General features: G+C 41.9%; 1 protein-coding gene across 1 annotated transcript in view; it reads left to right on the forward strand.

Annotated features, from left to right (window-relative positions):
- LOC117504818 overlaps positions 1-25,517 on the forward strand; it is a 3,434,143-nt gene that overhangs the window by 2,173,718 nt on the left and 1,234,908 nt on the right. The gene's annotated exons all lie outside the window — the stretch shown is intronic.

Raw genomic sequence — 25,517 nt, forward strand, 5'->3', positions numbered from 1 at the left:
TGGCAATATTTATATATAATGATGCTGAAAAAAGGTGAAAAAGTCATCATAGACTACTAGAACAAATTTCTTCAAACACTTTCATTGTAAAGATAACTATAAAATTTCCCCTTTTTTCTGTTTTTCATACAATATGATCAAAGGACATAAGTGCCCGTAGTCTAAGAATCACTCGTATATAAAGTAACCAAGTCCTCCTACACAGATCAGTTTTTTTGGAAACATCACCAAAACCGAACATTTCCTTTTAAAGCTTAATTTGACTGCAAGAATCACCCATAAATTCCACTGATCCTAAAACCTGCCTGGATCTGGGATGAGAATTTTCCATGGATCTGTGGATTTCAGAGTTTTTCTGGGTTTCTGGGTCATTTCTGAGATCAGTGTAAATCCGTAGAGAAAATGTTTGGGTGTTGGTGCAGCGCGGGTCATCGGTGCGTTAAATCTTTCCTCATATATATGTGAACCAGAATGGCGCTGCTGAAACTCCAAACTAAAACGCTCAATGTCATTGGTTACTTTTTCAACAACAGCGAACTTTCATGCAATCAGAATCTGTAATATCTAAAGTCACTGAAAGAACCCGGATGTTGACATTTTGAGGTTCTGCAAGTTTGGTTTGTTAAGCTGCATCTGTAACATAGTCAAAATTACAAAGAGAGGACGAAGACCACGTTAAAGACATTGATAGTGGTGTAAAAAAAATTTAAGTGGACATGAACAGGACAAAATCAAGACTCATGGAGTTAAATTTGTCTCATTAATACTTGCAAATGCACAGAGGGTATCTCTTGATTTGTACATGTTTTGTGATCCACAAACACAAAAGCATTTGCAAAACTGAAAATTCTGTTTGTGAAGTGTGATTCAGCATTTGTTGATCACCGGGTACACACATTCATCTTGTTGCTCACTTACGCATTATTGAGACATTCTCAGCACAAAACTTCAGTTGAGATCCACAAATATGTAAGTTGCTATTTACATTTCCATCCAGTAGATGGCAGTGTTCTATGCATTTTGACTGGCAGGGGGCGGTGTGGCTAAACACCAACAGGAGAACACAATTTTCAGTTTTGCAAATGCTTTTGTGTTTGTGGATCACAAAACACGTGTACAAATCCAGGAATATTTGTAAATCACCCTCTCGTCCATGAGCCAAGCAGGTTTTCGGTACCACTTAAGGGGAATAAACAAGACTTTGAATCCAGCCTCAGTGTATCATGGCCTACACAACAATGTATGATAGCCATCCCATGGTACTAGCTGTAGCCAGGTTGGGGTCAGTGAAGAATTACACAGAGGTCAAACTTTAAAAATGTTCCAGTCATGTTGAAAACTATATCACATTACTTCTCTGATCATATCGATTCCAAAAAGGTACAGTTTGGACTATCTGTGATGGAATGTTTTGGAGTTATGGGGTAAAAACAGCAAAAATGGTGACAAAGGTCAGTTTCAGTTTATACAGGGGTCAAAAGTTAAAGTTGCTCCAATTTCAGTACAGAATGATGCAAATTATTGCTTTAAATAAAAGGATTAATAAATGGAATAGTTTTGACTGTTGAATGTTTGGTCTCGAAGGTAAAGGATTCTATGACGTGACATATATTGCCCTGTAACATGACAACTACACATAACAGATGGTGCAAACTATTCCTTATTAGAACCCTATTAACCCAAACAATAATTTGCATAATTTTTTTTACTGAATTTTAACAACTTTAACTTTTGAGCCCTATACAAACTGAAATTGACTTTTGTCACCATGTTTGTTGTTGATACCCCATAATTCCAGACCATTCCATCACAGATAGTCCAAACTATACCTTTTTGGAATTATGATCAGACAAGTAATGTGATACAGTTTTCAGCATGACTGAAGCATTTTTAAAGTTTGACCTCTGTGTAATTCTTCATTGACCCCTGCCTGTTTAGACCTACCACCCTGGGATGCCTATCATGCATTTCTGTGTAGGCCATGATACACTGAGGCTGGAAGTGTTGTTTATTCCCCTTAAATGGTACCGATCTGGTCAAAACTGATGAGTGGCTCATGGACTACTCTGTGCATTTGTAAGTATTAATGAGACAAATTCAACTTCATATTGGAGCAACTTCACCTGTTATCACTGAAGCACTTTGTAAACATCGACACGATGGAGTTTGATGTGGAAGAGATCAGAAATATACGGTTGGAATGTTTTGATTCCAGTTGGCGATTAAAAACTTGAGTTAACTTTGTGTTATAGTCAGAACAAGAAGTGGCACTGACAGAGATCTATCTGGGAAGAGACACATTCTGTTTGTTGTCCACAGTGGCACGTGTGAGAGTACGGTGAAACGATTCCAAAATAGCAGCGATGTCGCTCCAACAACAGCACCACACTGAGCAGTGAGCAAAATACTGAGCTTGTCTCTTGTCTTTCTGTTGTATTTCAACAGGAAATACAGTGATACAGTGAAATTTCAGTGATTTTGACTATAAAAATGATCAAAACTCATTTGTGCAGCACATCAAAATTACATATAAAACATCATCATGTGAAGCTCCTTGAGGAAGATCTGTTGTGGTTAAGGGGGGGGGGGGGGGGTCATAGTCAGAGAAGCAGTGGGGGGTTGTTGTTGTGAGCAGGCTATAGTGGGGGGGGGGGGGGGGGGGGGGGGCTGCAGATTGGGATGAAAGACAAAAGTGGCTTCAGCAGGGATGGTTGGAAGGGGGAGGGGCAGGTTTGGCCTCCCTTTTCTCCTCCTGCCTGGTGTCTCCATCCTCAGCATCCTTCTCTCTATATAACCTGGCTCCCTCATCTGCACTTCCAAACCATCTCAATCTCACCTCTCTGACTTTGTCTCCAAACTGTCCACCTGAGCCGTCCCTCTGATATGTTCATTCCTAATCCTGTCCATTCTCGTCACTCCCAGATAGAATCTCAACATCTTCAGCTCCGCCTCCTGTCTTTTTGTTGGTGTCACCGTCTCTCAGCAACACAACATAGCTGGTCTCACTGCTGTCTTAGAAAAACAACAGGACATAATAAAAGTATTAACACATTATTGAAACTGTATATTTTTAAATAAAGTCTAAAAGTAGACAAAGTAAAAAAAAAAACTGTTGACCATCAGGGAAAATTGATATTGTTTGACCCTATTTTTAAAATCCGTTTTTTTTCCTGCAGGATTTTGTTTTTAGATCAAGTATCTCCTGAGCATCAGTAGAAGAAAAGGATGTTGACCCAAAAGATCCAACCGAGGGAACAACAAAGGACAAGGCACTAGATCTAGTATGAACGCTGTGGTTTTCTGAATTGATTTTAAATGAAGAAATGAGGTCGTCCAGGTTGGATTTCTGTACCACAGCGAACGTGAGATTTAGTTTAAGTTGGTCCAAGTCATTTACATATTCAAATGTGAATCTTTACATTCTGTTCCAATACTGCAGCATCTTCAATGGACTAATTTTGCTGACCTGTTACTGACCTCTCTGAAGAGGAGGCAGTGGGGTCAAAGGTCAAAACAGGAATGTTTGGTCATTTGCAGAAAAAGTTTATCTGGAGCAGAAATAAACTTGTGGTCTCAGGTTTAAGGTCAAAGGTTTGCAGCTCCAACCCCCCCACTATAGCCTGCTCACATCAACAACCCCCCCACTGCTTCTCTGACTATGACCCCTCCCCCTTGACCACAACAGATCTTCTTCAAGGAGCTTCACATGAGGATGTTATAAATGTAATTTCGATGTGGTGCACAAATGAGTTTTGATCATTTTTATAGTCAAAATCACTGAAATCCTGTATTTCCTGTTGAAATACAACAGAGACACAAGAGATGAGACAGTGATGAGTCTCTCCTCAGATTGTGTAACCCCTCACAAAGTGGACTGTGCTTGTTGACATTTCAATCAATCAATCAATTTTATTTATATAGCACCAAATCACAACAAACAGTTGCCCCAAGGCGCTTCCCTCACTTATCAACCCTTCAGTTGTTATGAGTGCTTTGGTGGCTTCCCTCACTTATCAGTCTGATTGAATGATTGAGCTTAATCATCTTCGGCTGGTTGTTGTTATAAGTGTCTTGGTGGCTTCCCTTACTTATCAACCCTTCAGTTGTTATGAGTGCCTTGGTGGCTTCCCTCACTTATCAACTCTTTAGTTGTTATGAGTGCCTTGGTGGCTTCCCTCACGTCCCAACCCTTCAGTTGTTATGAGTGTCTTGGTGGCTTCTCTCAACATCCTCCCTCATGCACACTCACTCAGCTTTTGAGCACGACGTCCTCCAGACAGACTGATCACATTGTTACATCTTTAGATTTTTGGTTATAATTGATTGAACTGAACACCAAGAAATCTTCAGGAACTTGAGAATGTTGTTGTATTTTTCAGTATATTGTTGTTTTTCACTAGGCCGTGACTGATTTCAGCAGGTTGAATGCAAAAGTTTGTTTTGAAGCTTTTTGGTAATTTACAGTTTTAGCTGCAGACACATTCAGAATATCGATACTGTCCAAATATTAGTTTTATAAATGATAAACCTGGTGCACCACGTCACCACGACGCGGCTCGTCTGATCATCACCTGAAAACTCCTCCCTTTAAGGCGGAGCTTCCAGACCACCAGCACACTGTCAGTCTGATGTTCTGGTCCATGTTCTAATGTGCACCTGTTAGTTTTCTCCTCACAGCCTCAATATTTAATTTAAAGAACTAATACTAAGCCAGTATTTTTGTTGCAAAAGAAAGCTATAAGAATGATCAGTAATAAACCATATCGTGAGCCAATGAATCCGTTATTTGCTTGGTTACAAATTTTAAAATTCTGGGACTTGGTTGATTATATCACAATACAAATTATGTACAAAGTTAAAAACTTTTGCCTCAACATGTCCAGGATCTGTTTAAAATGAGGGACTCCAGCTACAGTTTGAGAGGAATATTATTATTTGAGAAATTAAAGATCCGTACTACTGTAAAAAGTCACTGTTTCCATCAAAGGTGTAAATATTTGGAATAATTGTCCTGATAATATTAAATTACTTGGTACCTTAGTCGGCTTTAAAAGGCTCTTTAAAAATACATTTACCCGTTACAGTTTGAATAATTAGGTTTACCAGTTTTGTCATTGTGTTTGGGATTGTGCACTATTGCTTGTGTAGCAGTGTGATTGAGCTTAATTATCTTCAGCGGGTTGTTGGATTTTAGCCCATCAGTGTAGGAGGGTGTTCTCATAAAAGGGGGCAGAGAGCTCTTCTTTCTCTTGCTTGTGGAGGTTTGCTGCAGGTGTCTGTTTGACGGTTCCACTTCTGTGTTCCTGTGAAGGCAGGTAGGTGACCACAGCTGTGTGTGTGTTCAAGTGTGTACTGTTAAAGTGCTTATGTGAATGGTTTTGTTCATAGAGATCTCCGTGGGAGTGGTCACTGGTTATGCACTGCACTGGGGGCGCCGGGTGGTTGCTGGCTGTTGGATGCTCCGGTGCTGTGTTGGCTGGGACCATAGGCATATATATGAATAGACCCCCGCATTGGCTGCTGTGGCGCAAGAAATGCGGCCGCCATCTTGGAAGGGGCGTCCTACGACAAAGTCACAGAAGATGCCTGCCCACTGTGCGGCCTATTTTTGTTCACATAGGTGGAGTATTGGCAGCAGGGATCAAATCAAATCAATTTTATTTATATAGCGCCAAATCACAACAAAGAGTTGCCCCAAGGCGCTTTATATTGTAAGGCAAAAGCCATACAATAATTACGGAAAAAAACCAATGGTCAAAACGACCCCCTGTGAGCAAGCACTTGGCGACAGTGGGAAGGAAAAACTCCCTTTTAGCAGGAAGAAACCTCCAGCAGAACCAGGCTCAGGGAGGGCCAGTCTTCTGCTGGGACTGGTTGGGGCTGAGGGAGAGAACCAGGAAAAAGACATGCTGTGGAGGGGAGCAGAGATCAATCACTAATGATTAAATGCAGAGTGGTGCATACAGAGCAAAAAGAGAACAAAACACTCAGTGCATCATGGGAACCCCCCAGCAATCTAAGTCTATAGCAGCATAACTAAGAGATGGTTCAGGGTCACCTGATCCAGCCCTAACTATAAGCTTTAGCAAAAAGGAAGGTTTTAAGCCCAATTTTAAAAGTAGAGAGGGTGTCTGTCTCCCTGATCCGAATTGGGGGCTGGTTCCACAGGAGAGGAGCCTGAAAGCTGAAGGTTCTGCCTCCCATTCTACTCTTACAAACCCTAGGAACTACAAGTAAGCCTGCAGTCTGAGAGCGAAGTGCTCTATTGGGATGATATGGTACTATGAGGTCCCTAAGATAAGATGGGACCTGATTATTCAAAACCTTATAAGTAAGAAGAAGAATTTTAAATTCTATTCTAGAATTAACAGGAAGCCAATGAAGAGAGGCCAATATGGGTGAAATATGCTCTCTCCTTCTAGTCCCCGTCAGTACTCTAGCTGCAGCATTTTGAATTAACTGAAGGCTTTTCAGGGAACTTTTAGGACAACCTGATAATGAATTACAATAGTCCAGCCTATAGAGGAAATAAATACATAAATTAGTTTTTCAGCATCACTCTGAGACAAGACCTTTCTAATTTTACAGATATTGCGCAAATGCAAAAAAGCAGTCCTACATATTTGCTTAATATGCGCATTGAATGACATATCCTGATCAATAATGACTCCAAGATTTCTCATAGTATTACTAGAGGTCAGGGCAATGCCATCCAGAGTAAGGATCTGGTTAGACACCATGTTTCTAAGATTTGAGACTGCATTATTCACATGTAGCTAATTATTTCACTCTAAAACAGTATACGAGGTCTGTCCGTAAAGTAACGGCACTTTTTATTTTTTTCAAAAAATATATGGATTTGATTCATATGTTTTTACGTCAGCCAAGCCTGAACCCAATCAGTTTAGTCAGTCCCAGGTTAATTCTCCTTTAATTTAGTCAGCTTTGGACACTCTTTCATGTCCATTTTTCTTGTTTCTTCAATCTTATTTGCCAATTGCTCTTCTAATTCCTGCTGTTCTGGGTCTGTGCGCATCTGTACGTTGTTTTGTAGATGAGCTGGTGAATGGTTCATTTTTGGGGGGTCAGTGAATGACTATGAATTATGTGTACAAGGTCTATTAGAAAAGAAACCGACCTTTTTATTTTTTTTTCAAAAACTATATGGATTTGATTCATATGTTTTTACGTCAGCCAAGCTTGAACCTGCGTGCGCATGCGTGAGTTTTTCCACACCTGTCGGTTGCGTCATTCGCCTGTGAGCACGCCTTGTGGAAGGAGTGGTCCCGCCCCCTCGTCTGATTTTCATTGTCAGGAAATGGCGGAATGATTTGGTCTTTTCTTCCATCAGAATTTTTTCAGAAACTGTTAGAGACTGGCAGCTGGAAACCATTTGAAACATTTATCTGGCTTTCGGTGAAAATTTTACGGGCTTCACAGAGACTAAGGACTGTTACTGTCGCTTTAAGGACTGCCCACAATGGCGCTCTGCGCGCCATGCTCCGTGCCGCCATCGAGAGGCACGAACCACCGGATCATTTCTAAACGGATGGCTCTGTGAATCCGAGACTGTCGTGTGCACTTTCTCTGGTTATCACAAGAGCTGGACATCAGCCATTTTCCAGCAGATTTCACTTTTAACAAGAGATTTTGTCATGGAAAGCCTCGCGGAAGCTTCGTGCATCACGACTGACTTGCGGATCGAGCGAGACAAAGCAACACCTCCGTTTCGGCGTGTCAGAGGACAAGTTGGGACATGCAAAGCTCTCGATTTACCGATCGATCTACGTTCCGATCCTCACCTATGGTGATGAGATTTGACTCATGACCGAAAGAACGAGATCGCGGGTACAAGCGGCCGAGATGAGTTTCCTCCGCAGGGTGGCTGGGCGCTCCCTTAGAGATAGGGTGAGGAGCTCGGAGTCGAGCCGCTGCTCCTCCACGTCGAAAAGAGTCAGTTGAGGTGGCTCGGGCATCGTTTCCGGATGCCCCCTGGACGCCTCGCTGGAGAGGTGTTCCAGGCATGTCCCATTGGGAGGAGGCCCCGGGGAAGACCCAGGACACGCTGGAGGGATTACAACTCTCGGCTGGCTTGGGAATGCCTTGGGGTTTCCCCAGAGGAGCTGGGGGAGGTGTGTGTGGATCGGGAGGTCTGGGCGGCTTTGCTTGAGCTGCTACCCCCGCGACCCGACTTCGGATAAAGCGGAAGAAAATGAATGGGTGGATGGATGGATGGATGGATAAAAATAGAACGTTTTCCTGTAAATAATTATTATGGCTTTTAGAACTAACAACTTTAATTTTAACGATCATTTAACGGTTGGACACATAAGAAATTATTAATAGTAACTGACCAGTATTTCACAGTTCCTCTGATCGCGCCTCTTCGTCGTGGCACCGGTCCGCAGCGTCTTTTTCCACCTCGCTGCAGGTGTTTATCCAAGTGATATGAGTACTTGTTGGCGCTCTTTTTTTCTTCTGAGTGAGAAGATTCTTATAAAGACACACGCAGAACACAATGCGCATGCTTTTTCTTTGCTGCTGGAGCGCTCTGCATCAAAACAGCGAGCGTAGTCTCTGGACCTGTTGCTAGATTTTGGCTGCAAGTAAGCACAGCAGACAGTTAAAAAAAAGAAGCATGCAAAATAGCACTAAAAAAAATCCGCGAAACAGCAAGACCGCGAAAGGTGAACCACGATATAGCGAGGGACCACTGTGTATGTGTGTGTTGTCATGTTTCTGCCCCTGTGGTCCTGTGATGAGATCACAGTCTTTTAAACTAACCTGTACTAGTAACTAATCCAGTTCTAGATGTGACAGTGACCCTGGCTGTGGCTGGTACCGTGTGCAGTAACCCTAATTAAAAAAAACAAAAAGTTTGCATTCACTAATAAATTGTTCGGCTTTTTATCGGCTCACCTTGTCGCCCAAACAGTGACCGACTCAGAAACAAGCTTTGAAGCTTTGCTCGAATTCTCTCTGAACTCTTCACATGCAGGTGATGTATCAGGTGCACGTTTTCCATCAAATCAATCATCAGAGAATCCTGCAGTCAGAACGCTGTCAGCAGATGTTAACAGCTGTTTTGTGTGTGCACCTGAAACTCCTTTCATTAAGAAACGATGTGCTGTGGTCTGGTCTCGTCATTAACAGAAAATTAACGGGAGATTTTATTTTGGCGAGACATTTCTTGCTTGTGTGTGAAATTGATGCTGAAAGCGTGACTGTCACACCAGATAAGTGAGAGGAAGCAACCCTGGATCAGGATGTCACCAATGACGTTTTCATGCTGTCCGACTGATTAGACTGCAGTCACACGTCACTTTGACTGTCGTTCGATAGTTGTTCCACCTCCAATTGGCCACCAGGGTTTTGAACATGTGCAAAACATTAGAGGCAGCCGTACAAATGGTGTCGACTGCTCTGAGCCTGCTGTCCGATGTTTTACAAATGCACCTTGACACCTCCTGAATGTGGGTCGATTTTTCATTTGGCCTCATTCGTAGTATGTGATGGGGGTCTATCTGAAGGGTTTTTGTTGTCCATAATCACATCCACACTTGTTGAGCTGGACCGGGACATTGTCCTGTGTCCCGGTGATGGGGGTTTAGTCCAGAGCTGTTGCAGCCGGTTCTTCTTGAAGACTTTGTGGTATTGAAGGGTTCCAGCCGGTTCTTCTTGAAGACTTTGTGGTATTGAAGGGCTCCAGCCGGTTCATCTGCTGGTCCAGATGATCCATTGTATTTTTGAGTCAATCTGATTTGATAAGTCAGCACTATGGAGCAGCTCTTTGGGAGCTTCATCTAGTGACTCCAGGCCAGGGCTGGATCTACATTCAGGTTGGGGGGAGGGGGTGGTTATGCACCCCCCTAAACGCCCTCTAGACCCACGATGCAGATGGGTCTGGTGCCATTCACAAATAGAATTCTGGATTCTGTCTCTCTCACGTGGAGGACCTGGATCAAACATAAACATATTCAGGGGTCATTCTGATGTAATTAGAATCCAGATTAACCGTTTACACTCATTTGGATTCTGGAAGAACATTTTGTTGTTCCAGCAATTTATTGTATTTTGGTGAAATGCTCAAAGGCAGCAGATTTTATAAACGTTTGTGCAAAATGAACCGCAATTTTTTTTGCTTGTTTTAAATTCGGTCATCCGTGGGGAGCTCGGAGTAGAGTCGCTGCTCCTTCATGTTGAAAGGAGCCAGCTGAGGTGGTTCGGGCATCCGGTAAGGATGCATCGTGGACGCCTCCTAAGGGAGGTGTTCCAGCCACGTCCATCTGGGAGGAGACCCTGGGGAAGACCCAGGACTAGGTGGAGAGATTACATCTCTACACTAGTCTGGGAATGCCTCAGAATCCTCCAGTCAGTGGTGGTCAAGGTGGCACAGGAAAGGGAAGTCTGGGGTCCCTGCTGGAGCTGTTGCCCCCGTGACCCGAACCCGGAAAAGCGGTTGAAGATGAAGATGAGTGATGAACGAATGTTTTAAATGAATTTATATAATTTTAAGTGATCCAGAATTAACCTAATCCCAGATGTTTAAACAAATTTCAGTGTGTCCAGGTGGAAGATCTCAAATTGGGCTTGTTGAGTATTTGAAAGGGCATCCCTCAGGGCTCAGTTTTAGACCCATAAATTGTTAGTTTGTATAAACAGACTTGCTGTAGGAACACCACATGTAAATCACACTTTTTTTTTTCTTTTTTATATAGCGCCAAATCACAACAAACAGTTGCCCCAAGGCGCTTTATATTGTAAGGCAAGGCCATACAATAATTATGTAAAACCCCAACGGTCAAAACGACCCCCTGTGAGCAAGCACTTGGCTACAGTGGGAAGGAAAAACTCCCTTTTAACAGGAAGAAACCTCCAGCAGAACCAGGCTCAGGGAGGGCCAGTCTTCTGCTGGGACTGGTTGGGGCTGAGGGAGAGAACCAGGAAAAAGACATGCTGTGGAGGGGAGCAGAGATCGATCACTAATGATTAAATGCAGAGTGGTGCATACAGAGCAAAAAGAGAAAGAAACACTCAGTGCATCATGGGAACCCCCCAGCAGTCTACGTCTATAGCAGCATAACTAAGGGATGGTTCAGGGTCACCCGATCCAGCCCTAACTATAAGCTTTAGCAAAAAGGAAAGTTTTAAGCTTAATCTTAAAAGTAGAGAGGGTGTCTGTCTCCCTGATCTGAATTGGGAGCTGGTTCCACAGGAGAGGAGCCTGAAAGCTGAAGGCTCTGCCTCCCATTCTACTCTTACAAACCCTAGGACTACAAGTAAGCCTGCAGTCTGAGAGCGAAGCGCTCTATTGGGGTGATATGGTACTACGAGGTCCCTAAGATAAGATGGGACCTGATTATTCAAAACCTTATAAGTAAGAAGAAGAATTTTAAATTCTATTCTAGAATTAACAGGAAGCCAATGAAGAGAGGCCAATATGGGTGAGATATGCTCTCTCCTTCTAGTCCCCGTCAGTACTCTAGCTGCAGCATTTTGAATTAACTGAAGGCTTTTTAGGGAACTTTTAGGACAACCTGATAATAATGAATTACAATAGTCCAGCCTAGAGGAAATAAATGCATGAATTAGTTTTTCAGCATCACTCTGAGACAAGACCTTTCTGATTTTAGAGATATTGCGTAAATGCAAAAAAGCAGTCCTACATATTTAATATGCGCTTTGAATGACATATCCTGATCAAAAATGACTCCAAGATTTCTCACAGTATTACTAGAGGCCAGGGCAATGCCATCCAGAGTAAGGATCTGGTTAGACACCATGTTTCTAAGATTTGTGGGGCCAAGTACAATAACTTCAGTTTTATCTAAGTTTAAAAGCAGGAAATTAGAGGTCATCCATGTCTTTATGTCTGTAAGACAATCCTGCAGTTTAGCTAATTGGTGTGTGTCCTCTGGCTTCATGGATAGATAAAGCTGGGTATCATCTGCGTAACAATGAAAATTTAAGCAATACCGTCTAATAATACTACCTAAGGGAAGCATGTATAAAGTGAATAAAATTGGTCCTAGCACAGAACCTTGTGGAACTCCATAATTAACCCTAGTCTGTGAAGAAGATTCCCCATGTACATGAACAAATTGTAATCTATTAGACAAATATGATTCAAACCACCGCAGCGCAGTGCCTTTAATACCTATGGCATGCTCTAATCTCTGTAATAAAATTTTATGGTCAACAGTATCAAAAGCAGCACTGAGGTCTAACAGAACAAGCACAGAGATGAGTCCACTGTCCGAGGCCATAAGAAGATCATTTGTAACCTTCACTAATGCTGTTTCTGTACTATGATGAATTCTAAAACCTGACTGAAACTCTTCAAATAGACCATTCCTCTGCAGATGATCAGTTAGCTGTTTTACAACTACCCTTTCAAGAATTTTTGAGAGAAAAGGAAGGTTGGAGATTGGCCTATAATTAGCTAAGATAGCTGGGTCAAGTGATGGCTTTTTAAGTAATGGTTTAATTACTGCCACCTTAAAAGCCTGTGGTACATAGCCAACTAACAAAGATAGATTGATCATATTTAAGATCGAAGCATTAAATAATGGTAGGGCTTCCTTGAGCAGCCTGGTAGGAATGGGGTCTAATAAACATGTTGATGGTTTGGATGAAGTAACTAATGAAAATAACTCAGACAGAACAATCGGAGAGAATGAGTCTAACCAAATACCGGCATCACTGAAAGCAGCCAAAGATAACGATACGTCTTTGGGATGGTTATGAGTCATTTTTTCTCTAATAGTTAAAATTTTGTTAGCAAAGAAAGTCATGAAGTCATTACTAGTTAAAGTTAATGGAATACTCAGCTCAATAGAGCTCTGACTCTTTGTCAGCCTGGCTACAGTGCTGAAAAGAAACCTGGGGTTGTTCTTATTTTCTTCAATTAGTGATGAGTAGAAAGATGTCCTAGCTTTACATAGGGCTTTTTTATAGAGCAACAGACTCTTTTTCCAGGCTAAGTGAAGATCTTCTAAATTAGTGAGACGCCATTTCCTCTCCAACTTACGGGTTATCTGCTTTAAGCTACGAGTTTGTGAGTTATACCACGGAGTCAGGCACTTCTGATTTAAAGCTCTCTTTTTCAGAGGAGCTACAGCATCCAAAGTTGTCTTCAATGAGGATGTAAAACTATTGACGAGATACTCTATCTCACTTACAGAGTTTAGGCAGCTACTCTGCACTGTGTTGGTATATGGCATTAGAGAACATAAAGAAGGAATCATATCCTTAAACCTAGGTACAGCGCTTTCTGAAAGACTTCTAGTGTAATGAAACTTATTCCCCACTGCTGGGTAGTCCATCAGAGTAAATGTAAATGTTATTAAGAAATGATCAGACAGCAGGGAGTTTGGTGGGTGGACTCATTTACTTTTTGAGCAAAGCCAATAGAGTCTAATAATAGATTAAATGCAGTGTTGAGGCTGTCATTCTCAGCATCTGTGTGGATGTTAAAATCGCCCACTATAATTATCTTATCTGAGCTAAGCACTAAGTCAGACAAAAGGTCTGAAAATTCACAGAGAAACTCACAGTAACGACCAGGTGGACGATAGATAATAACAAATAAACCTGGTTTTTGGGCCTTCCAATTTGGATGGACAAGACTAAGAGTCAAGCTTTCAAATGAATTAAAGCTCTGTCTGGGTTTTTGATTAATTAATAAACTGGAATGGAAGATTGCTGCTAATCCTCCGCCCCGGCCTGTGCTACGAGCGTTCTGACAGTTAGTGTGACTCGGGGGTGTTGACTCATTTAAACTAACATATTCATCGTGCTGTAACCATGTTTCTGTAAGGCAGAATAAATCAATATGTTGATCAATTATTATATCATTTACCAACAGGGACTTAGAAGAGAGAGACCTAATGTTTAATAGACCGCATTTAACTGTTTTAGTCTGTGGTGCAGTTGAAGGTGCTATATTATTTTTTCTTTTTGAATTTTTATGCTTAAATAGATTTTTGCTGGTTATTGGTAGTCTGGGAGCAGGCACCGTCTCTACGGGGATGGGGTAGTGAGGGGATGGCAGGGGGAGAGAAGCTGCAGAGAGGAGTGCAAGACTACAACTCTGCTTCCTGGTCCCAACCCTGGATAGTCACGGTTTGGAGGATTTAAGAAAATTGGCCAGATTTCTAGAAATGAGAGCTGCTCCATCCAAAGTGGGATGGGTGCCGTCTCTCCTAACAAGACCAGGTTTTCCCCAGAAGCTTTGCCAATTATCTATGAAGCCCACCTCATTTTTTGGACACCACTCAGACAGCCAGCAATTCAGGGAGAACATGCGGCTAAACATGTCACTCCCGGTCCGACTGGGGAGGGGCCCAGAGAAAACTACAGAGTCCGACATTGTTTTTGCAAAGTTACACACCGATTTAATGTTAATTTTAGTGACCTCCGATTGGCGTAACCGGGTGTCATTACTGCCGACGTGAATTACAATCTTACCAAATTTACGGTTAGCCTTAGCCAGCAGTTTCAAATTTCCTTCAATGTCGCCTGCTCTGGCCCCCGGAAGACAATTGACTATGGTTGCTGGTGTCGCTAACTTCACATTTCTCAAAACAGAGTCGCCAATAACCAGAGTTTGATCCTTTTATGCAGATGACACTCACAAAGATTTAATGTGACTCCAAGTCATTTATTTAAACATGATTACTTTTCAAACTCTTAAAATTCCAGGAAATTTTCCGACTGAGCTGAGTTTTTTTTCATTCCCACAATAAAGCTGCCGTTTGTCCTCTTGGCCACTAGGTGTCACTAGAACTGTGCAGAGGACCAGTTTTTTGGTCTCAGTTACATGATGTTTGATTCATTTATTTTTTTAAAAACAAAACAAGGTCTGAAGTTGTTTCTGCTGTGAGTCAAATGTTGGTATTTAAAACTAATATGAAGAAATGATCAACAGATTTGAACAAATGGAAAATCAATGACATGGAAAAAAAAATCATGACTGTAGTTTGAAGATGAAAATATGTTAATGGATTTGTTTTTGGATGTTTCACACTTTCCTTGAAACATCAACAAACCTGTGGACAAAAGACAACGGTCTTCAGAGGATTGATGTTGGGAAAGACGTTAGCTGGCTGTCAGAGGACAGACAACAATTAGATTGAGGACACTGTGGACTGAAGCCGCTGCAGACACACGCGTCTCCACGGACGGTGACGTCTGCAGATGACTGATCTGTAGGATACGACATCCTTCCTCATCACCAGCCAGGATGAAGACAGCATCAGGGTGGACAGTCGTCCAAAACTCCATCTGTTGTCCACGTCCATGCAGACACCTACTCCTGTTTGTCCGTGAGGTGGGCTTGCGGTCGCCATGGTGCACAGTGTGTGCAGCTGCAGAGCCGAATAGAGCGGACTGTCCAAGGACCAGGATTAAGACAAAATAAGAGCACAGCTGATCTCACGCTGGTGGTTAGTCTGGTTCTCAGCTCATCATCTGGTTTCAAGAGACTGAACATCAGCTAGTAAAGACTAGACAGCTGTGGTCTGGTAGGTCTAGGCTTTAGCCTATGAGTGGACATCAGCATGTAACTATTGTATAACTAGACTTTTGAATGAAGCCTGAAGTAGCAGCTGAAATGTTGACAGCAGTGTGTAGACTGGATCAGAGGAAAATTCAGAAATTTGCTGGAAATATTTTTGCTGGAAGTTGAGATTCTCCTCCAAAAATTCAATGACTACTTAAAATTCCTTGAATGTCATCTTGTTGTGATTTTTTTTTCCCCCTCATGCAATTTGGGAACTTGTACAACTGTGGGTGAATTTCATGGTTTTTCGTGACCAAAAGTTGGCATTCAAAATTCAACAGGGAAGAACAGAACTTCAAAGAAAACCAAATTCACCAGTTTGGTGAATTTTATTGTTTTCCAAACACACAATATTTGTTTTCAACAAAAATCATAATTTTGTGAAGAACTGAGAACAGTGTTTAAATAAATCAACCGAATATGAATCCAAATACAAACATTTGCATGAATTTCATCTTAATGAAATCCATTTTTTTAACTAAAATTTATTATTTCATATATCCACAAGGATGAATTATGAACAGTGTTTAGAAGAATCAAACAAAACCAACAGAATTAAAACATATCAGAAACTCAAAGAGAAAAAAAGTGTTTTGGTGAATTTCACTACTTTCACCATAAAAAATTTCTACAATTTCCAAAACAATTGAAAAGTTCAATATTGTGTGAGGAAGGATTGTAAATCAGTGTTTAAATGAAACAAACAAAAGCAATCATCAAAATCCATCAAGAACTGAAGGAAAAAATTTAGGTGAATTTCAGTTCATGAACAGCAGATGGTTCACAAGTTTCTGATTTTTCCTTCCTCTGTCTCTACTTAAGTCATATCCGATGTCATGCTCCTTCAGGATCTTGCTGAGTGGGTCTATGATTAAACAGAATAAAAGTGGTGAGAGTCTGTCTCCCTGAAATATCCCTCTCTGAACTCGTATGTCTGGGATTGTTATTTGTCCCTCTGTGTGATTGAGGGTGATGGTGGTGTTCCACTTGTTCATTTGTGCTCTCAGGAAAGATCTTATTTCCTCATTGATGTTGTAGAGTTCTAAGCACCTCATGATCCAGGAGTGTGGTACACTGTCAAATGCCTTTTTGTAATCAATCAAAGCCATGCTGAGGTTCCTTCTTTTTAACTGGTCTTTAGCTCCTAATTGTCTTCTGGAACAACCTGTTGTGTGGGCCGCTGAAGAGGAGGTACTGCTGGCCCACCACCACTAGAGGGCGCCCTGCCTGGAGTGCGGGCTCCAGGCACCGGAGGGCGCTGCCACCTTACGGGAGCAGCCAGGATGACAGCTGTCATCTATCACTGGAGACAGCTGATCCCAATCACTGAGGAGGTATATCAGCAGGACGGCATCTCCACCTCATTTGCCGAGATATCGCTCTACCAAGGAGGTAACGAACTCAGCCAGCCCTTCATCATTTGTGAAAGGAACGTATTTGATAAGTATCCTAGTTACTAGACAGTGTTGTTTTCTGATTAGAGGTGGAGGTGGTGTTTTCCACCCCACGTGTTGTTGGGTGCAGCCGCACCCACATCTGACTGTGTCTGTTCCTCGCCAGCAGTACCGGATCCGACGAGCGGAGGCAGAGACCACCTGGGAGTTCGGGACTTGGCGGTTCCGGTATTCCCGGGGTTCGGTGGTAGAGGAAATCGAGTGGTTCCGGTTCGTCTTGGACAGATGTCTCCTATCGTCGAGCCTGCCCACACGACACCGTTGGAATTTAACTTGAGACCGAAATTGTGATTTGTTGTATTTGTTGTGCGTGTTCACAACAGTAAAGCCTTGTTATTTGACTTTCTTCATTGTCCGTTCATTTGCGCCCCCTGTTGTGGGTCCGTGTACTGACACTTTCCCAACACAACCTGTCTGTTCATTTTCCAGGTAGCCACCAGTGTCCAGATGTTCATAAATGTCATCTATGATTCTTGTCAGCCATTTGTACGTTGTTGTTAGGCAGCAGATGAGTCTGTACTTGTTGGGAAGTTGTGTTTCCTTGGTCTTTGGTAGTAGGCGTGTGTTCCCAGTCCTTAGCCAATCTGGTGTGTCCTCTTCTCAATTCAATATTTTTGTGAAAGCCACGACATAATGGTGGTGTAATGCTGTCAGTCTTTTCAGCCAAAAATTTGGGATTTTGTTGATGCCAGGTGCCTTGAAGTTACTGTATTCACTCATTTTCTTTCTGATCTCCTCTTCAGTGATTACAATTGCTGGCATTTGCTGTTTGTCTTTGTTTTTCTGTTTTATTTTTTCAATCCACTTGGCCTCTTGGTGTTGTTTTGGGTCTTAAATGCCATTGAATTTTTTAAGGAGATTCCTTTTATGGTTTTGGCCTCCCAAAAATGTTGTTATTTGAGAGATCTCTGCTCTTAGGTGGCTGAGTTTTTTGTTGTAATGTCTTTTTCCATTGTGGCACGGTATTCTTTTTCTTAATTGTGGTTCCTTTTCTCTCCAAATCTTGTGGAACTAATTTACTTTGTACCATGCTGCTCAATAATTTACAGTTTAAATCTGTCAATGTGATTCATTCTGGGATCAGTTTAGTCAGTCCCAGGTTAATTCTCCTTTAATTTAGTCAGCTTTGGCCACTCTTTCATGTCCATTTTTCTTGTTTCTTCAATCTTATTTGCCAATTGCTCTTCTAATTCCTGCTGTTCTGGGTCTTGTCCTCTAACACTCCGAAACGGAGGTGTTCCTTTGTCTCGCTTCATCAGCGAATCGGTCATGACGCGCGAAGCCTCCGCCCGGCTTTCCATGACAAAATCTCGTTAAAAGTGAAATCTGCCAGAAAATGGCTGATGTCCAGGTCTTGTGATAACCAGAGAAAGAGCACACGACGGTCTCGTATCCACAGAGCCATCAGCTTAGAAATGATCCAGTGGTTTGTGCCGCATCGTCGCAGCTCGCAGCGCGGCGCACCGACCGTCCTTTAAAGGGGTCCTTAAACCTGTAGTTAAAGTCCTTATTCTCTGTGAAGCCCGTAAAATTTTCACTGAAAGCCAGATAAATTTTTCGAATGGTTTCCAGGTGCCAGTCTCTAACAGCTTCTGAAAAAATTCTGATGGAAAAAAAGTCCTTTTCATTCCGCCATTTCCAGACCATGAAAATCCGACGAGGGGGCGGGACCACTCCTTCCACAAGGCGTGCTCACAGGCGAATGACGTCACCGACAGGCGTGGAAAAACTCACGCATGCGCACGAGGGTTCAAGCATGTCTGACGTAAAAACATATGAATGAAATCCATATAGTTTTTGAAAAAAATAAAAAGGTACGATACTTTACGGACAGACCTCGTATACTACAAAACAACTGATACGACAGCCGCTTTTGACGCTCTATTGGCACGCGTCATGATTGGTGAAGTTCTTTTTCATTGCCGTCTTCCTGGCTTCCATGTCGTAAAATGAGGGTATGTCTGAAGTGGAGTCTGAATATTTATGGGCGTGTTTATTATAATTACGGTCGTTTCCACCCGCCGCATTTATCAAAATCACGTCAGGCGTACGCCAGAAATGGGCAGGTACGCACTGCTTGATACATGTCACGGCGACTTTGGTGTATTTCAAGTTTACGCCGTAAATTTACGCCACAAGTGCGCAACATTTATACATGAGGCCCAATGTCTTTTGAGAACTTATGGACAGTTTTCACGAGCTGACTGAGTCCGTTTTTTTGTGTTGGCATAGGTTTTCAAATCGTCCATAAACAACAGATGGCTCACAAGTTTTTGGTTTTCCTTTCCTTTGTCTTTACCTAAGTCATATCCGATGTCATGCTCCTTCAGGATCTTGCTGAGCGGGTCTATGATTAAACAGAATAAAAGTGGTGAGAGTCTGTCTCCCTGAAATATTCCTCTCTGAACTCGTATGTCTGGGATTGTTATTTGTCCCTCTGTGTGATTGAGGGTGATGGTGGTGTTCCACTTGTTCATTTGTGTACTCAGGAAAGATCTTATTTCCTCATTGATGTTGTAGAGTTCTAAGCACCTCATGATCCAGGAGTGTGGTACACTGTCAATGGCTTTTTTGTAGTCAATCCAAGCCATGCTGAGGTTCCTCTGCCTTGTTTTGCAGTCCTCCAGGATAACTTTGCTAATAACTGGTCTTTAGCTCCTAATCTTATTTTGGAACATCCTTTCTGTTCATTTTCCAGGTAGCTACCAGTGTCAAGATGTTCATAAATGGCATCAGATATGATTCCTGTCAGCCATTTGTACGTTGTTGTTAGGCAGCAGATGGGTCTGTACTTGTTGGGAAGCTGTGTTTCCTTGGTCTTTGGAATTAGGCTTGTGTTCCCTGTCATTAGCCAGTCTGGTGTGTCCTCTTCTCTGTTCAATATTTTTGTGAAAGTCACAGCATAATGTTGGTGTAATGCTGTCAATCTTTTCAGCCAAAAATTTGGGATTTTGTCGATGCCAGGTGCCTTGAAGTTACTGTATTCACTCATTTTCTTTCTGATGTCCTCTTCAGTGATTACAATTGCTGGCATTTGTTGTCTTTGTTTTTCTGTTTTATTTTTTTCAATCCACTCAGCCTCTTGGTGTTGTTTTGGGTCTTCAAAGAGTGGTCTCCAGAATTTTTCAATTTCCTCTCTCTCAGGTGGCTGTTATACTTCTATTGTGTCGTTTGCCAGCTTTCTGTACACTAGTCTGGGATTTTTTGCAAATAGTTTGTTTATCTGTTTAGCTTGTATTTTCTTGTCTTTGTTCCTAATTTGTGCTGCGAAAGCTTTTACTAAGGCTTGATGTTCAGCCAGCCTTCCATCTAGCTGTTTGTCTTCAACATTGTATTTTCTTTTAATGCGATTTACTTTTTTAAGAAGATTCTTTGTGTGGTTTTTGTTTCCCAAAAATGTGGCCATTTGGGAGATCTCTGCTCTTAGGCGGCTGATTTTTTGTTGTAATTTCTTTTTCCATCGTGGCATGGTATTCTTTTTCTTATTTGTAGTTCCGTTTCTCTCCAAATCTTGTGGGGCTAATTTACTTTGTATGTACCATGCCGCTCCATAATTTACAGAGTTTAACTCTGTCAATGTGGCTCCTTTTGGGACCAGTTTGGTCAGTCCTATGTTAACTTTTTGCAGGATATTTTAGAATTTTGTATTCTCCTTTAGTTTAGTCAGCTTTGGGCGCTCTTTCATGTCCATTTTTCTTGTTTCTTCAATCTTATTTGCCAATTCCTCTTCTAGTTCCTGCTGTTCTGGGTCTGTGTGCACCTGTATATTGTTTTGTAGATGAGCTGGTGAACGGCTCATTTTTTCGGGGGGCAGTGAATGGTTTGTTTTTTCGGGGGGCAGTGAATGGTTTGTTTTTTCAGGGATGTAATTTTTTTGAGGGCAAATCATCATGTGTCTTTTCAGGTGGCCCTTTTGTCTAAATCTGCGACCACATTCAGAACAGCCAAATTGTTTTTGTCCTGTATGAATTATCATGTGTGTTTTCAGGGTGCCCTTTCGTCCAAACCTTTGACCACACTCAGAACAGAGAAATGCTTTTTGTCCTGTATGAATTATCATGTGTGTTTTCAGGGTGCCCTTTAGTCCAAACCTTTGACCACACTCAGAACAGACAAATGCTTTTTGTCCTGAATGAATTATCATGTGTCTGTTCAGGTCGCCCTTTTGTCCAAACCTTTGACCACACTCAGAACAGACAAATGCTTTTTGTCCTGTATGAATTATCATGTGTGTTTTCAGGTGGCCCTTTCGTCCAAATCTTTGACCACACTCAGAACAGACAAATGCTTTTTGTCCTGTATGAATTATCATGTGTTTGTTCAGGTCGCCCTTTTGTCCAAACCTTTGACCACACTCAGAACAGACAAATGCTTTTTGCCCTGTATGAATTATCATGTGTGTGTTCAGAGTGCTCTTGTGTCCAAATCTTTGACCACACTCAGAACAGACAAATGGTTTTTGTCCTGTCCTAACTCTAATGTGTTTGTTCAGAGTGCCCTTCGGTTTCTGTCCTTTACTCCGATCAGAACAGCTAAATGGTTTTCTTCTTGCTTTCCTCCCCTTTTGTTGCTCTGAGTTGTTCATGTGACCAGATGTTTTTCCATATTTAGAGCCTTTAAATTGTTTGTCATCAGTGTTGTCTGAACGAACAATATTGGTATTTTTCTGACAGTTAAAACTTGACTGAAGTTTTCTGGTCTGTTTCCAGTCATCACTGTCATCAGTCTCAGTTCCAGAACTGTCTAAACTCCTGCCACTGGTATCTGGTTGTAAATAACTGTTTGGACCTGAGTTGCTGGCTGGTTGTGGTCCTCCATCGTCCTCTCCATCAGCTTCTGCTGTCAGTGTTCTGTGTACAGATGAGCTGCTGGCTACAGGCTCAGCCTCTGTGCTCTCATCACTTCGGCTTTGATGAAGCTGTGATGACTCTGGTTTTTCATCATCATTTTCACTCTTCACAGGGATGGCAGTGATACCAAACTTGGTGAGATCTGCCTCCTCCAGCTGCTGAAGCTGGTCTCCCTGCTGACTTATCCACAGCTTCTCTTCTTCTTTAATGTCCTCCTGGTCAACACTCAGATTCCATTCCTGGTGTTCAGGGAGAGTTTCTTCTTTAATCACCAACAACGGCTGCATGTCTGTAAAGAAACAAATAACAATAAATGTTAGAACAACACTCACTAAAATAAAGTATCAGTGGTGAGGTTGACCTGATGACTAAGTTATTGCACTGATGGAACTGACAAAGTGGAAATGTACATCAGCATTTGTTTTAAATTTCACAAATTGTAATTCACGTCCTTGTCTTCCACAATTGACTATTGCAGTGTTTTATTTTCTAGATTGCCATAAAATCTTGTAGGATGTCTACAGAATGGTACAGAATTACTGTTGTTCGAGTTTTGATGAAAACCAGGAGGTTTGATCACAGACATTCTGGCTTCCCTTCACTGACTCGAGGACTAGATTTCAAGATTTTGTTCAACATTTCAGGCTCTAAACGGTCATGAACTCTATCTTGCTGAACTTGTTCAGCCTTATGTGCCTCCTCGTGCCCCATGATCCTTGGATGCAGACTTGCTCTGTGTCTCAGGGGTTAAAATGAAGTCAGCAGGCTTCAGAGCCTTTTTTGCCATGGCACAAGTTGCCTCTTGGCATTTGAAATGTGACTTCAAGAGTATTTTTAAAACATAATTTCTGTAATTCGTTTGAAGGTTTTTCATCTTCTTTTCATTATTTTTTCTTGTTGCATTTAATTGTTTCCTGTTTTTGTTTTTATTTTGGGATATGGAGATCTTTGTTTCATGTTCGTCTGCAGGTATGTTAAGCACTTTGTTGACTTTTTTCCTTTATTTAAAATGCTTTACAAATGTATTATTATTACTTAGGGCAGCACGGTGGATTAGTGGTTCGCACTGTTGCCTCACAGCAAGAAGGTCATGGGATCAATTCCCACCTGTGGCCTTTCTGTGTGGAGTTTGCATGTTCTCCCCGTGTTTATGTGGGTTCTCTCCGGGTGCTGCAGCTTCCTCCCACATCCAAAGACCTGCATGTTAGGTGAACTGAAAACTTTAAATTGACCCTTGGTGTGTGTGTCTATGAATGTGTTTGTTTGTCTATATGTGGCCCTGTGCCAGATCGTCGTCCTGTCCAGGGTGTACCTGCCTCACGCTCCATGACAGCTGGAATGGGCTCCGACCCCTCGTGACCCTTAATTGTTGTAAGCGGGTACAGAAGATGGATGATTATTACTACTTACATGGCACTTGAACAAGATGTCAGAAGTCATCAAATACGATATGAACACATCTATAGTGACATGACAACTCATTAAAAATAAATAAGCCAAATAATTTAATTCATAGTTTGTAAAGTTGCTGTTTGCAAAAACAAAGCGTTAATGGACTGATTTCTACAGCACTTTTTACCATCTGATACACATGTTCAAAGAGCTTTTGGGTGTTTATTCAACATCTAGACGTTGAACAAACTTTCACTTTCAAGCCATTTTATTACTATTTTATTAAACACTTAATCAGTGTCAAAATGCTCCTTTTTAAAGGCTCAATTAATGATCAGAATTTTTTTTTTTTTTGTTAAAACTAGCAACACAAAGTAGCCTTGCTAGCTATGCTCCAACCAAAGAGGTTATATATATGATATATATATCATGTACAAGAATAGTGTGACAGCGGTGAGATGCGCAGTCGGAATGACAGACTCATTCAAGGTGGAGGTGGGATTACACCAAGGATCAGCTCTGAGTCCTTTCTTGTTTGCAGTGGTGATGGACAGGTTGACGGATGAGATCAGACAGGAGTCCCCATGGACTATGATGTTTGCAGATGACATTATGATCTGTAGTGAGAGTGGAGAGCAAGTTGAGTCTAGTCTGGAGAAGTGGAGATATGCTTAGGAGAGAAGGGGAATGAAAGTCAGTAGAAGCAAGACTGAGTACATGTGTGTGAATGGGAGGGAGCCCAGTGGAATAGTGCAGTTACAAGGAGTAGAAGTGGTGAAAGTAGATGAGTTTAAATATTTGGGGTCAACTGTTCAAAGTAATGGAGAATGTGGTAGAGAGGTGAAGAAGAGAGTGCAGGCAGGGTGGAGTGGGTGGAGAAAGGTAGCAGGAGTGATTTGTGACCGAAGAATATCAGCAAGGGTGAAGGGGAAAGTTTACAAAACAGTAGTGAGACCAGCTATGTTGTATGGTTTAGAGACAGTGGCACTAACAAAAAGACAGGAGGCAGAGCTGAAGATGTTGAGATTCTCTTTGGGAGTGACAAGAATGGACAAGATTAGGAATGAACATATCAGAGGGACAGCTCAGGTGGGACGGTTTGGAGAGAAAGTCAGAGAGGTGAGATTGAGATGGTTTGGACATGTGCAGAGGAGGGACCCAGGGTATATAGGGAGAAGGATGCTGAGGATGGAGCCACCAGGCAGGAGGAGAAGAGGGAGACCAAGGAGGAGGTTCATGGATGTGCTGAGAGAGGACATGCAGGTGGTTGGTGTGACAGATGAAGATACAGAGGACAGGGTGAAATGGAAACGATTGATCTGCTGTGGCGATCCCTAACGGGAACAGCCGAAAGACAAAGAAGAAGATATATATACGTACGTACACGTACGTACACGTATACGTACGTATACGTGTATGTATGTACGTACGTACGTATACGCGTACGTACGTACACGCGTGCGTACGTACACGCGTGCGTACGTACACGCGTGCGTACGTACGTACACGCGTGCGTACGTACGTACACGCGTGCGTACGTACGTACACGCGTGCGTACATATACGTACACGCGTGCGTACATATACGTACACGCGTGCGTACATATACGTACGTACGTACATATTTATGCACTGGCCCACAGGGCCAGTAGAATCTGAAAGTTACTGGCCCGGATGAAAATATCACTGGCCCATACTTTCACGCCTGTGCCGAACCGGGGAGTAACTGATAAGAATTTTTTAAATCAACACTCAGACATTAGAATTGGGTTTCCTTAATGTAAAAACACTTGAAAACAAACACAAAATTCTTATACTACATGATAAAAACCTTAAAGTGAGTAAACTTTGAAAAAAATGTCGGTAGTTAACTGATAGGAATTTTTTCAACACTCAGACATTAATACAAAAATAAATTTATTCCTAATCTTGTCCATTCTTGTCACTCCCAAAGAGAATCTCAACATCTTCAGCTCTGCCTCCTGTCTTTTTGTTAGTGCCACTGTCTCTAAACCATACAACATAGCTGATCATTTACAAAATTAATATGTTAAATTTCATAAACCAAGTTCCCTTGCTAATGTTGTCACCGTGGGGTTTCCACAAGGGCATACTGATTAGACTTTTAAACTGGCGTATGAAATCATACCACATTGTCTACCAGGACATGGTATATTTATACTTACTTGTTAGCATATTCTGGCATGGCCCTACAAGTTCCACAGAAGACAACCTCACTCTCCTCATCACACTCCAGCCA

The sequence above is a fragment of the Thalassophryne amazonica genome, chromosome 23, assembly GCF_902500255.1.
Source record: "Thalassophryne amazonica chromosome 23, fThaAma1.1, whole genome shotgun sequence".
In the NCBI taxonomy this organism is placed as follows: domain Eukaryota; kingdom Metazoa; phylum Chordata; class Actinopteri; order Batrachoidiformes; family Batrachoididae; genus Thalassophryne; species Thalassophryne amazonica.